Below are 12,896 nucleotides of genomic sequence, written 5' to 3' on the forward strand. Positions count from 1 at the left end.
TTTTACACAGGATAATTTATTTAAATAAAACCTTTTAACTTGTATATACATTCATTTTAAACATGTTATTGGTGGTATTGGATTATTATATGTTCTTAGTCAATAATTTATTTAAGACAATCTGTATTTTCTTGTCGCTCGGAATGACTTGTTCTTCTATATGGTGATTATTATGTGATAGCTGGTAGTTTAGTAAGCAAGTAGATTATTAATACACTGAAGTGAATTGAATCATTTCACTCTAGTTTGTATCTTCCTCATTACACTCCTAGGAAATCTTGAGTGAATTGTGTTCTTAAAATCAAGACTCTTTATAACAGTTGTACACACAGAACAACGAACCAGTATTGATAGGTTATAATGTCAATGCCCACGCATGTAAAAAAATAATAAACCCATTGTTGCATTCACAGTACTTTCAGAGGTCACTTTATCATATGATTAAATTTCACTATTGACTTTTGGACACTAATGTAGAAATCCCTACTACGTGGACCTGCTGTAGTCTATTTTTTTATTCAAAAAGAACATGGTTGAATGACCCATTCACACACTACAGTCTAAAACTACCTTTTCCTTAGTTTATTACTAACATAGATGATTTAATGTAGAAAATGGTATAGCTTAATAAGTGGTCTTGTCAGTTTGAATTGGTTAAACAGTGGCTCAATTAAACTTGTTGACATTTTTGTATCTTAAACTGGCAATAACTTTGATAGGATTTCCCACGCAGCAGCAAATAAATTATATGTGTGTGTAAACAGACTGTACTACTCGGAAAAATTAATGTAGTTAGCACTCGTTTTTGATGTTACAGGGAACTATAAGTACTCAGAATCAATTTGTAACTGAATTATTTGTTCACTAGGAAATCTTTACGCTTTGAGTTGTGAATTTTCATGTTTAAATTTAATGTACTCTGAATTACCTAAACTCGGAATAACAAACCTTATCCGTCAGCATTCGGTTTCTTGAGTGCTTGGTTTCAATGTTTCTCGGAAATACAGAGCACTAATTTGCAACTGTATAAATACTGTAGTTAACTAGGAAATATCCATTCTTGGAGTAATAAATTTTTAATGTACTCGGTGTTATTTTTAAACTTGAAATTATGAACCCAACCCTCGTGTTTGGGAAAACAGTGTACTTTTACTGGATCCTGTGGTAAACCCTCCATTAGGCACTTAAATATGATTTGGCACATGTGTGTGTGTTTTTTTTCTCCTCCCATACAAAATAAAACTGTGGATTTGTCCTGGTACCTATCCCACAACAAATGCCACTGTTTGTTTAAATGAACACAGCATTACTTCCAAAAAAGTAACTAAAGAAATAAGTGGTCTCAGTCGGTAACAAAGCTAGACATGACATCTCACTCCTTTCTAAACTCATCGCTTAGTCTCGGTTAAAACTACGTCCAGCAGTTGTGTCGCCATCTGAATTGGTAAATAATATTAATTACATATTAATTCAAGGTCCACTTTACTCAATTTTTTGAATAAATTAAAAACAATAAAATATTATTGATATGTTTATGATGTGTGTTTTCACAGATAGGTGTAATCCCAAAGAGCACCTCATTTAAAGTTAAAGTGCCTGATGAAGGGTTGTTGTTGTGTAACAGTGTATTACAGTTTACCCTAGAATTCAATGGGCTAGCTATAATTTTTTATTGCAGACAAACTTTTTATTTTTTTTATTTTTTCATTGTGATGTTAAACTTTTTATTACAAAATAAAACACCTAGAATAACATGGATGCTATAAAGCAACATATAAACAAGATGATAATGTGGAATAAATCTCTAGTAGTGTGAAGGAAAACAAAACCAATCAAAATGTTTAATTTTACTTCCATGTTCCTGTGATAATCAAAACATGTGCATGACACTAAGGAAGTTATTCTAGGTATTGACATTTACTTTTTGTCATCGTAGTAGACATCCCATCCATATGGATCAGCAGTAGTTAATATTTAATTCATATTAGAACACAGTTAAATAAAGCATTCACATTGTTTGCTTCTGTCAAAATTATATCTCTCTTATTTTTTTATACTTTGACCATTTAAGTGCCATAAACGAATAAATAGTTTACTGAAAGAGTTTGGCTTGCTGACAAATTTCGCAGATTCAACATAAATCAGTAATTGCCATTGTCTGTTGGTGGCTCAACCAAACTAAGTACATGTCCAGTTGTTTCAATTGTCAAAAGGTAACATACAAGAAACTAAGAAAACGATCAATGTGAAATTTTGGCTTAAGGAAGTTTGTATCATAGTGTAAATACATGTAAAATAAATATTTAATAAATGTACCTTACTATGTTCTTTTATTTAAATGTAAAGAGTGACTGAAAATAACCGGACCTTTTTAAAATAATCTTTACTCATTTGTTTTTCTGTCAATTGTCCTATATATTAATAGGCAAGCATGTCCCTTGAAAACCTTTTTTCTCAGCTCGTGTGCATCACAGGGAAAATCTACGCATACTGTTAGACATATATTTGATATACAGATGTACAGAATCCCTTTATAAATTGACATGTCCCTTATAGGTTGCCACGCTGGTGACGAAATATAAACAGAAAATTCAAACAAATGGAAGAAATACCAATCACATGTTTTATTTGCAGCATAGGTTGAAAATAGAAGTTTGCACAATACATATTTTTCTATTGTAATTACAATTTTAAATTATATAATAAAATTATATAATTTACAGCAATGAATGACAAGCCCTCCCAACGCTACGATAACTGTCGCACGTATACTATTAGTTTGAAAAACATCCAGTTCCTTTCAGTCACCCTGTACAAAACTTCCACTTGGCAAATCGGATATTAAAAGAAATTATTTGTACCTATGAAAAAAGGTTATTGTATGGGTTTTTAGTTGTATAATGTAGCTCCAAGGCCGCATTTGGGAAGGTTAGTTTTGGGGGAGCTTTGGATAATAACAATCAGTTTCTACCCATCAAATTGTCTCAAAAGACTAGCAATTTGCTACATATGTTTTTATTTTACACCACTTTTAGAAATGCCTAAGGGCTAAACATATTATGATGTTTCCCTTGTTTTCGTTATGGGGGGCAACAGATTGAATGTCAAATAGTTTTTCCCAACAAAGAAACCATACAAACTAAAACTGTTAAAACAAATTTCAAAACCGGCTAATCACCCTGAAAGCCACCAAAAACCATACGATAACTTTTTTTTTAATGTTCTATTTAACTGTCTTAGTAGTTTCACTTGTTGAAATGCTATCTTTATATTAGATGTCTGAAATCTTATTTTATAAATCTCAAAATCTCTTAAAATTTCATTTGATTTCCTCTATAAGATGCAATGATTTTCTTATGAAATTGGTAACAGTGTAACATTATTAAAATTGGTAACATATTTACCTACGACTATTTTTATAACTAGCTGTTTCATTTCAGTTCTTATGAATTGAAAAGATTGACTTAACAGCATTGTTTTACTTAACAACACGAGTAACGGACCAATGAGGGTCAAGAACTGAGTGAAAAGAAGTAAAAATGTACTGCTTTGAACTTCAACTAATTAGCTGTTAAGACCAATTTAATTGTTAATGAGTGGTGCAATTAGTGTTTGGTAATATGATTTGTTGCATCACTGTCAGTGGCAGTGAGAGGTTATAAACATAAACGAAAACATGACCTCTCTTTGAAGATATGAGTATTGATTGTTTGATAGTAATTAAAAAACTGTCGTAGGTAAAGTAGTGTACGCAACTTGCGTAAATAGTCTTAACGACACTCGTAGATGTTCTAAAGAAAGGCAACCTATGATAGCACTAAACTCTTAAGGTTGCTTTTGTTTAATATTGGTGCGTAATTGCATACTCGTGTCGTTAACACTATCTTTACGAGATCGTTACATAAACTACACGGTTGAGGAAGATTGACAGTTGCAAAGCAAGGATATTTCTTTATTTTACTATTGTGTTTGGAACGTAATGAGTAATGTTATGGCTCGCCTAATGCAAGGAATTTTTGTTTGAATTTTATGTAGGTTAATCGGAAAACAGGTTCTGTTATAGTGTGGTAAAATTGAAGTTAAGTATACAAGAATACAGTATAAACATGGTTGTAGTTGGGTACGGTACGGTAATTTTAATTTAGAAAAAGTTTGTTGGAATGTATTAAATCTCTTGGTCACTGGATGCAGTTCAAAAGCCAAACAGCTATGAATTGACGGTTCAACTAACGATTAATTTGTTTTGTCAAATAAAATAAAAACAACAATAAACTAAAACGGTTGAATAAAATATATTTTTACTATGTATATTATTAAACAAAATATTATAATGCACGAACTTTAACAATGATGATCTAAACTAATTTCCATAATTTTATATACATTCACACCCATAAAACTTGTTTTGTGAACACACTATGAATGTTGAATGGTATTAAAATTGAGTGTTGATGATTAGTATAAGTAATTGTTATAAACACCTTAGTTTTACCCAAGTTATCTGATTTTATCCATGGACTTGGGTAAAAAATTCCCTTAAAAATATTTCTTGAAAACACGGTCATCTTTGAGTATGTCTAGATCTAATTTTAACTTTACACATTACAGTTACGGGAGCTGTTTTGAGAATCATGTTTACAATCCAAAACTTCGTACCTTTATCTCAACTTGTGTAATTTCAACTGATAACGTCTTTCGGTTATTACCTCAACAAGGTTCTGATCTCATGTAACTTACGATAGAACAAAAATACTAATCTCTTAAGGTTTAACTAAGCAGTTTTGTTTTATCTTTTTTGTAAATAGTATTTTTGTATTGTATTTGACTTATCGAATATAGGAATTTTATTTAAAATAACGATTTTACGCAGTTGTATTTTTGTCATCAGTTCTTGAAAAACCATCAGTTAAGAATTTAGACTATTTTGAATGAATTTTAAAATATATAAACTGTTGTAGTGTCATACATCAATTCCCATGCAAACTTTGTCCCTTTTATGTGCCTAGTTTAACAACATAGACTTTGAAATCCACCAGTAGGTTTAGGTAGTTGTCTAAATAAGATTAATAATGTGAAGAAAATTGCTTATAATTTGGTCATCTTTCAAACCCTAATATACTCAATTTTAAATGTAGGGAACCTAATATTTAAGGAAATTGCATAAGCAAATTGACATGCTTTCCAACTGTTTGACACAGTACATCTACAGGGTGGGGCAATGAGAACTATACAATTTATTTTAACTACCAGATGATAAATATTGCAACAATGAATGAACAGCTGTGCTTGAATGATACCATTTTAGTAAACATGACATTTTGGAATCCTGAACTCCGTACTTTTGCTGTGGAAAATTTTTAAGAATAATTCTTCTTTTATAAAAGCACAGAGCTTGTTTATGAAGTATTTCAATATTGATCAAAACGGGGCTGTTTCGAGTTGGCTAACAACAAGATAGAACTGGGTATAATTATTTAGAAGAACTGCGTCAACCCAAAATATGCATATGCAGTATTGTAATACTAAAAAACCCAGAGAGCTTCATCCTAAGCCCTTACACAGTCCTAAAGTGACAGTGTGGTATGTTGTAATAACTGAAAGAATCTTTGGACCTTACTTTTTTTAAGACAATACTGGAAGGGCAGCAACCATAAAGTCAGATAGGTATGTAAACATGTTATAAACATTTTTATTCCACTAATAGAGGAATTGGAAATAGACACAGAGCAGCTCTACTTCCAGCAGGATGGAGCCACTGTCCACACAGCTGATCAGTCCATGAACACACTCAAAGACAATTTGAAGGTTGTTTGATTTCAATATTTGGTAACATATCCTGGCCAGTTCGATCACCAGATTTGTCTGTGTGTGATTTATTGTTAATGGGGCTACTTAAAGTATAATGTTTTTCAAAGTTGGCCCAGGGACCTGCTCGAACTCAGGCAGAATCACCAAAGAGGTTCAAGCAATTTCTCAAGAAATGCTTGAAAGCGTATTCGACGGTCTTTTCAAGATACGAAATAATGGCTTATCCAGGAAAAAATTGTATAAGATCACCTTTGTTTTGACGTTTTTTTGGTGTAAAAATGATAGGTTTTGTGTTAATTATAAATTGTATAGTTTTCATTTATCCTATCTGTATATTAATTCTAAAAAAGTATTAAAACAATAATTGTTTGGCAGACTCTTGTCAGACTGACATACATCTAAGATGAAACAAACTTGAATTGGTCGAGGAGCAGAGAGCTTAGATTGTCCTGTTAATCGGAGGTCATCAAGTTGGTTCTGAAATATGTTAAGCCGAATTTGATCAAAAAATGACCAAAAATACCCGAGCTATCACGTTTACGGACACACACACACATATATATATATATACAAATTTAAAACGTGTAAAATTTTGAACCAATGGTGTTTTTGGCCTCTGGGGACATAAAAATTAAAAAGTTAACGGTCGCGAGTCAAGGACTTTTTCCACCTACGGGAATAGCCATAACTTCCCTATAGAAAAATTCTCTAATAGGAATCAAAACGATTAAACCAGGAAAACTGCAAACCAACAATAATTATGAATAAACACACATTTAACAGCTGGTGTGAATTGAATATTTGAAATTTTATTAAAAACAACCATTTAATTAAGGGTCGTGCTTAGAAGAGAGTTTATAAAAACCCTAGAACATTTTTATAAGAATTTCAATGAGACCTTCCGTTCAAGTGGTTAATAGGTGTAATAGGTGTTAAGCTTATGGTTTTCCCAAAAGTATGTTCACTTCTAAAAAAATTTCATTAAAAGGGTTTATATCAAATCTATCTTATCTTATTAATATTGAACATTGAATGACATTAAATATGGAAGAATTCAGTTTGTTTTGTTAAGAGACAATACTTAATCATTTGAGACTCTAAATAACTAAATCTGCTAATGAGATTGGATACAATATGCATACAAGGAATTGTATAAGCCATACCTAAGGGCATTCATTGTTAATTCTTTTTATAACTTAAGGAGTAGATTTATTTTAGTTTTACAATACTATAGTGAAAAATAAATATAGTTTTGTTATCTATGGTTAAATAAGCATATTAAGGAAAGAACTTGTAAATTTGTATTGTGAGATATGTAATATTACAAGGCAGATTATAAATCAAAGTAATACCAGTTTTATAAAAATTACAAATTGTAACTTTTACTGATTTGTACAAAGCCGCTTTTGACTTTGTCAATAGTTGCTTAGTTCCTTAGTTGTAAATCTTAGGAAATCTTAGATTGGTCTCTTAATATAGGTCTAGAATCTTGATTAAAGTGGCCAAATGTTATATTTAACTACTTAATGAGGTCTCTTTTCAATAGATATTACCAAACTTTAAGGTGATGTGTATTTATGTGAATATTGTATATATGTAATATACTAAGAAATGGAACCGAACAGTTTTGAGATATCGAGAAGTGGTTGCAGAGAGAGATGCAAATATTTATGGATTTCTTATTTTTTCTCACATTTAAGACACATTTCACGTACTAGCTATTGTTTGTGTAAGTTTTTATCATGAATTAAAATGTGTCTTATACCACATAGATAAAATAAACCATGCTTGTAGTTGCACAAAATTCAGAGGCGAAGTGTTATTTTTCCCTTTTATGTGAAATAAATATATTAAAGTAAGCTATGTTAGTTATTGTCCTGGTTATATCTTCATAGTCACGATTGGTTAAAATTATTCAAATAATCAGAACAGTCGCTATTGGACAATGGAAAAAGTTGAGATCTTATTTTATCAGCCAAGTTACCCACCTATTTTAATTTTTGTTTTGATTCCAGTGTTATATATTTACATGCAATATTGTATATAAACTATTAAATTCTAATGATAAAAACAACTATAAAACATTTACTTCTTAATAGAAATTAAAAAAATTTGTGGATTTTTCTTTTCTTAATGTGGATTTTATATTTATAGTATTTACTGTAGTAATATCAGTGTTTTAAAAATTGATTTGTCTGTTTCTTCCTTGGATTTACTTGTGAATGAGGTACGGTATAGCTTGGTAAGAGTTTAAAGCCAAAGGTGACATTGAGGGTGTCCTCCTACATCTTTACATATTATTCAGCTTAAACTTAATCAACCCCGCAGGGAAATTTCTGTGATTACTACAGCAAATTTGGATGCTAATACTAACCTTCAAAACACCTTTTCCTATTTCCACCAACTATCATTTCCTGCAGAGAGTTTTCAAATATTGATTTCTGATATACTGTAATTTTACATCTGTAAAGTACAATAAATACTTTGGAAACCCTAGAATTTTATCCTCCTTCTTACATACTACTATTATTTATTTGAAAAAGTGCATTCTTCCTTCTCTATAAATTCTATTTGAAACTGTTAAATATATTGAATCCTGTTTATTTTGGTCAGGTTTCTTTTATTTTGTGTCAGTATTTTTTTGCTAGAAATGGTAATAAAATGTTTGTACATTATGATTGTGTTACACTTTTACAGTCTTGAAAACTAGTTTAAGTTTGGTTTTATTGTTAAACTTCAGTTATTTTATAGGGAGATCTCACTAAATGAGGGTTTCCATAAAAGTATTGAATATATTTGGTATATGTGTTTGGTAAAACTCCAAAGAGCATTTGTAAACCCTAGAAGGGACTTCACCGAATACACCTTCTCTCTTATCTGATACCTATAATTTATACATTATCATTGAGATTGGTAGACTTTTCCAACCCTTGTTCCTTTATCTCATCTCATACTTATGCTTGATTTGAATCAAGAAAAGGAACCCATACTCTAGTAGGTACTGTACCAGAGAAGATACTACTTGAGGAGACATGTTCTAACCGTGAAATGGAGCGAGTGCCTTTCTATTCTTTGCCATGGGGGTCATAAACTGTCAAAACTGTCAGGTAGGCTCGAGTACCGTTTGACTCCGCAGAGCGCAAGAGTGAATCAGGGGAAGGGTATTAGTGGAAGGGGGTGTAACGGATACCTGGTACAGTTTCTTAACTAGGCTACCCTAATATCATATGAAAATATTGATTTGATTAGTAAACTTACATACAATTTTTTCTCATAATAAAGTTTGGCTAGGTTAGGTTATAATAGTTTCATTTTATCCCTCAAACAAGTTTTGCTCATCCTGCCCCCCCCCCCCGTCGATCTATCCACCCCCACACCCGTGGATGGAACTGACCACTGATACCTGGCTGGCAGCACCGCCAAGCCAAAGTTGTTCCTACCATTGTTTGGAACATCTTGATCCAAGCCACCATTTATACCATCATGGTGAAGGTTTGTATTATCTTTTTTTCCTTTATGTTATTGGTTTTTCTTTTCCTCTATATTTATAATTTTGTTAATTTGCCTTTGAATCTTCGATTTTTTTTAATCAGTATCTTTGATTTGTATGGAATAATCATTCAACAACAACTGTTATTTTAGCAAATTTACTTTAGAGAAAGATGTTATTGTTGCTCAACGAGCTTAATTAAGTAGCCTATACAGAATGTCCCGGAACTCTCTAGAACATTTTATATAAAATTTATCCTTAGGTCGAGACCAACGTATTTCACAACATAAACATGGTTCTCCCGTGACTAGTTTTCCCTCGGTCAGTCTGTATGTGTTTTTTATAATTTATTTTATTACTCAAGATTTATTTAAGATAGAAACTTAAAATTTGGTATAAATGTGTGTTAATACTTAAATAATTTTACAAAATGTTGTTGCTATAACAAAATCAATTTCAAAATGGCGGCCATTTAAATTGTTTTATGTTAAATTCCATGAAAAATATTACAGCTATAAAACATTATCATGAAAGGTAGAAAATGTACAGTTAAAAGCCAAACCAAATTAAACATTTTTTACAAAAATCTAATCGGAATAATAAATAACCAAATGGTATCGATTTTTGCAAATCAATGTAATTTCCATAACACCACAACACATGCTCATACTCACCTAAAACATTGGGTGGTTCTGGGAACAGGTATTCGTGCACCGGTGCAGATGATCGGGTGACTTACTCGCCGGTACCGTCCCAGGTACCTGCCGTAAGTCACCGACTTATACTTGACCACAGAAAACATACTACTATAACTATACTATAAGGTTATAGTAGTATGTTTTCTTTGACTTGACCGACCCAGGGCAAGACTCTTGGGATCCCAGAACGGTTAGTCACCGGTTTACACATCAACTTACTATTTACTTTACTATATTAAAATCGAACAAACTTGCCTTCACATAATAAATAATTCTATTAATAAAATATAAATTCTAGAATAAAAATTTTATTATATTCATTTATTACGCAATATAATCCATCAAACTGGTAAACAATAATAATTGATAATTTATTCGATGGACCCGCCATCTTGCTGTAGCTGCAGGTTCTCTAAGAAACTGCCCAATCAGAGACCGCTAGTGTATTATGCACCGTACACTTTCTCCAGTGCATGAATCTTGCACCGGTGGAGGAAAAAAGGAATTAGCTGTCTGCTAGGTTAACTTACAGGTCTCCCAGAACGACGCATTTTCGGCATTTTCTGCACCCGTCTTGTACTGCAGCTGGTGCACCGGTTAGTGTTCCCAGAACGCGCCAATGTTTTACAGCACATTATGAGACGCTGCCCACATTATACTACAGCTGTTTTCTGTATACTTCAGTGGACATTAAACTGCTGATTAATGATTGGACAACATTTCATATTTGTGGTGTAAAACAATGTTTTTGGTAAGTGTTGTAGTAGGCCTATTGTGGAAATGGCATTAATTTACACAAATTGTGACTAGGCCTACTTGATTATTTATTATTCTATTAAGGTGAATAAGTTGTCGTTTGATCCGGCTTTTAATTGTGAATTTTTATCTCTCTTAATATTTTATAGTTGTGTACCGGTGTCCATGGCATTTGACATTAACACCTTTAAACGACCTATTTGGGTACACATTTACACCAAATTATAAGTTTATATCTTAAATAAATCTTGAATTATGAAATAAATAATAAAAAACACATAGTTACAGATAAACAGAAGGAAAACTAGTCACCTAAGGAACACTTTTATATCAAATGTCTCAGAGAGTTCTGGGATACCCTATTGTATAAAACTACAAAATGAATACGTAATGATAAGATTAAATTACGATTTCTAACAGATGCATTTAATTTTATACTGATCCGAATCAGAAAATCGTATAAAAACACTATAATTACAAACCACCTTCCAACAAAAGTAACAAAACCTAACTCTCAAAACGGTGTAACATTTTTACCAATAATATGTTAACTGCTTTGTGCAACTGAAAGGGAAACGATTACTTTGGGTGTTGAGGATAGGCGTTGGCTTTCACTAATAGCACCATTCTTCACAAAACGCTGATTTTTGAAATTAGTGACGTTTTCAAGGTCAAAATGAACCGAAAATAGCAAAGGGGTTAAAGGTCGTCACATTTAGGCAGGAAACACACTAGTCCGACGCTCTCCGATCCGATCCGACAAGTCTCCGACGCCTTCCGACAGAATTACTTTGCAAGGCTGTAAATGTACTGTAACCCACTAGTCCGACGCTCTCAACTCCGATCATTTCCGATCCAACACCTTCCGACGACATTTGTTGTCGGACGTCGGATCCGAGTTTTCTCCAGTTTGCGTGCACGAAGCCTAGATAAGTCACTGTCAAGCTTCGTGTGTGACATGAGTGTAGACGAACTTTTGATTGAAGAAGGTTGGGAGTATCCTTTTTTTATACAGTAGGTAATAAAATCAGCCTGGACATATTTCAGAGATTCTATGGATTCGAGTGCGGTTCTGAAATTGTGGACTATCATAGAAAAAAGATTATGCGAATGAAGAGCCATCGGATGGACAAATAACGACCTATTTTACTACTCCAGCAGCCAAAATTAATAAAAAACCTGAAACATATAATTTCTCGTCGGTTACTGTCGGAGCCCGTCGAACCAATGGGTTATTGCCTTAAAAAGTGTGGAAGGCGTCGGACGCAGTCGGATCGGATCGGATAGCGTCGGGCTAGTAGGTGTCCTGCTTTAAAGGAAGGCGTGTGGGAGGTATGAGGGAAAATTTCCCAACAACACTGAGAGTCACACCACGCTAGTCGTATTAAATAAATCCAACAATACGGTAGTTTGTTGAGATTACTATTACTGTACTAAGTACAATAGAACAAGAACTTCACGTTAGTGGTGAAAGGTTATGTGCGCATGCGCATCCCGCTCGCCACTCACTCTGACACGATCTGCACCTCAATCATACTTGAGTTGATAGACCCAACACCCAATCTAATCAATCGTAAACCAAGAAGAAGTACATAAACTTGCGATGAAATGGCTTCTGGAAATTACAGCATAGTAAAAAGCACATAACTACATGTATCTTGTGTTTATAGTATTCATGACGATTGCCATCATCTTCTATCAGTACAGTTTTCTGCTAGGGAGGATATACAGTCATTGATACTATTTTGATATTAGTTGTTCAATTGTAATAGTTTTAAGTTGTGCTATTAATATTACACCTGTCATCAGGTACAAATAATTGGACACATTGCTTGGTAAGCAATGTACCATGGTTATTGCTGATTTTTATAATTTTTCTGGCATAAGCCATATTTATGTGTATGCATACACTGTAGGTACCTAGAACGTCTCTGTTGCCAAATTTATTATAGATTGGCAATGTGATGTTTTCATAATCATATCATTGTAATTTGTTTCAATACAACTAGAACTTAATTGGATCTAAATCTGAATCCAAGATGGCGTCGGGAATATAAAACAAACTATTCGCATCCGGAGGAAATGTTTTACGGGGTTATAAAAGTGGAAGATCTCATTTGCTTCCAGGAACTTTTTTGCCTGAC

The sequence above is a fragment of the Macrosteles quadrilineatus genome, unplaced genomic scaffold, assembly GCF_028750875.1.
Source record: "Macrosteles quadrilineatus isolate MER2022 unplaced genomic scaffold, UCM_ALF_1.0 Scaffold_7__1_contigs__length_78375512, whole genome shotgun sequence".
Lineage (NCBI taxonomy): Eukaryota > Metazoa > Arthropoda > Insecta > Hemiptera > Cicadellidae > Macrosteles > Macrosteles quadrilineatus.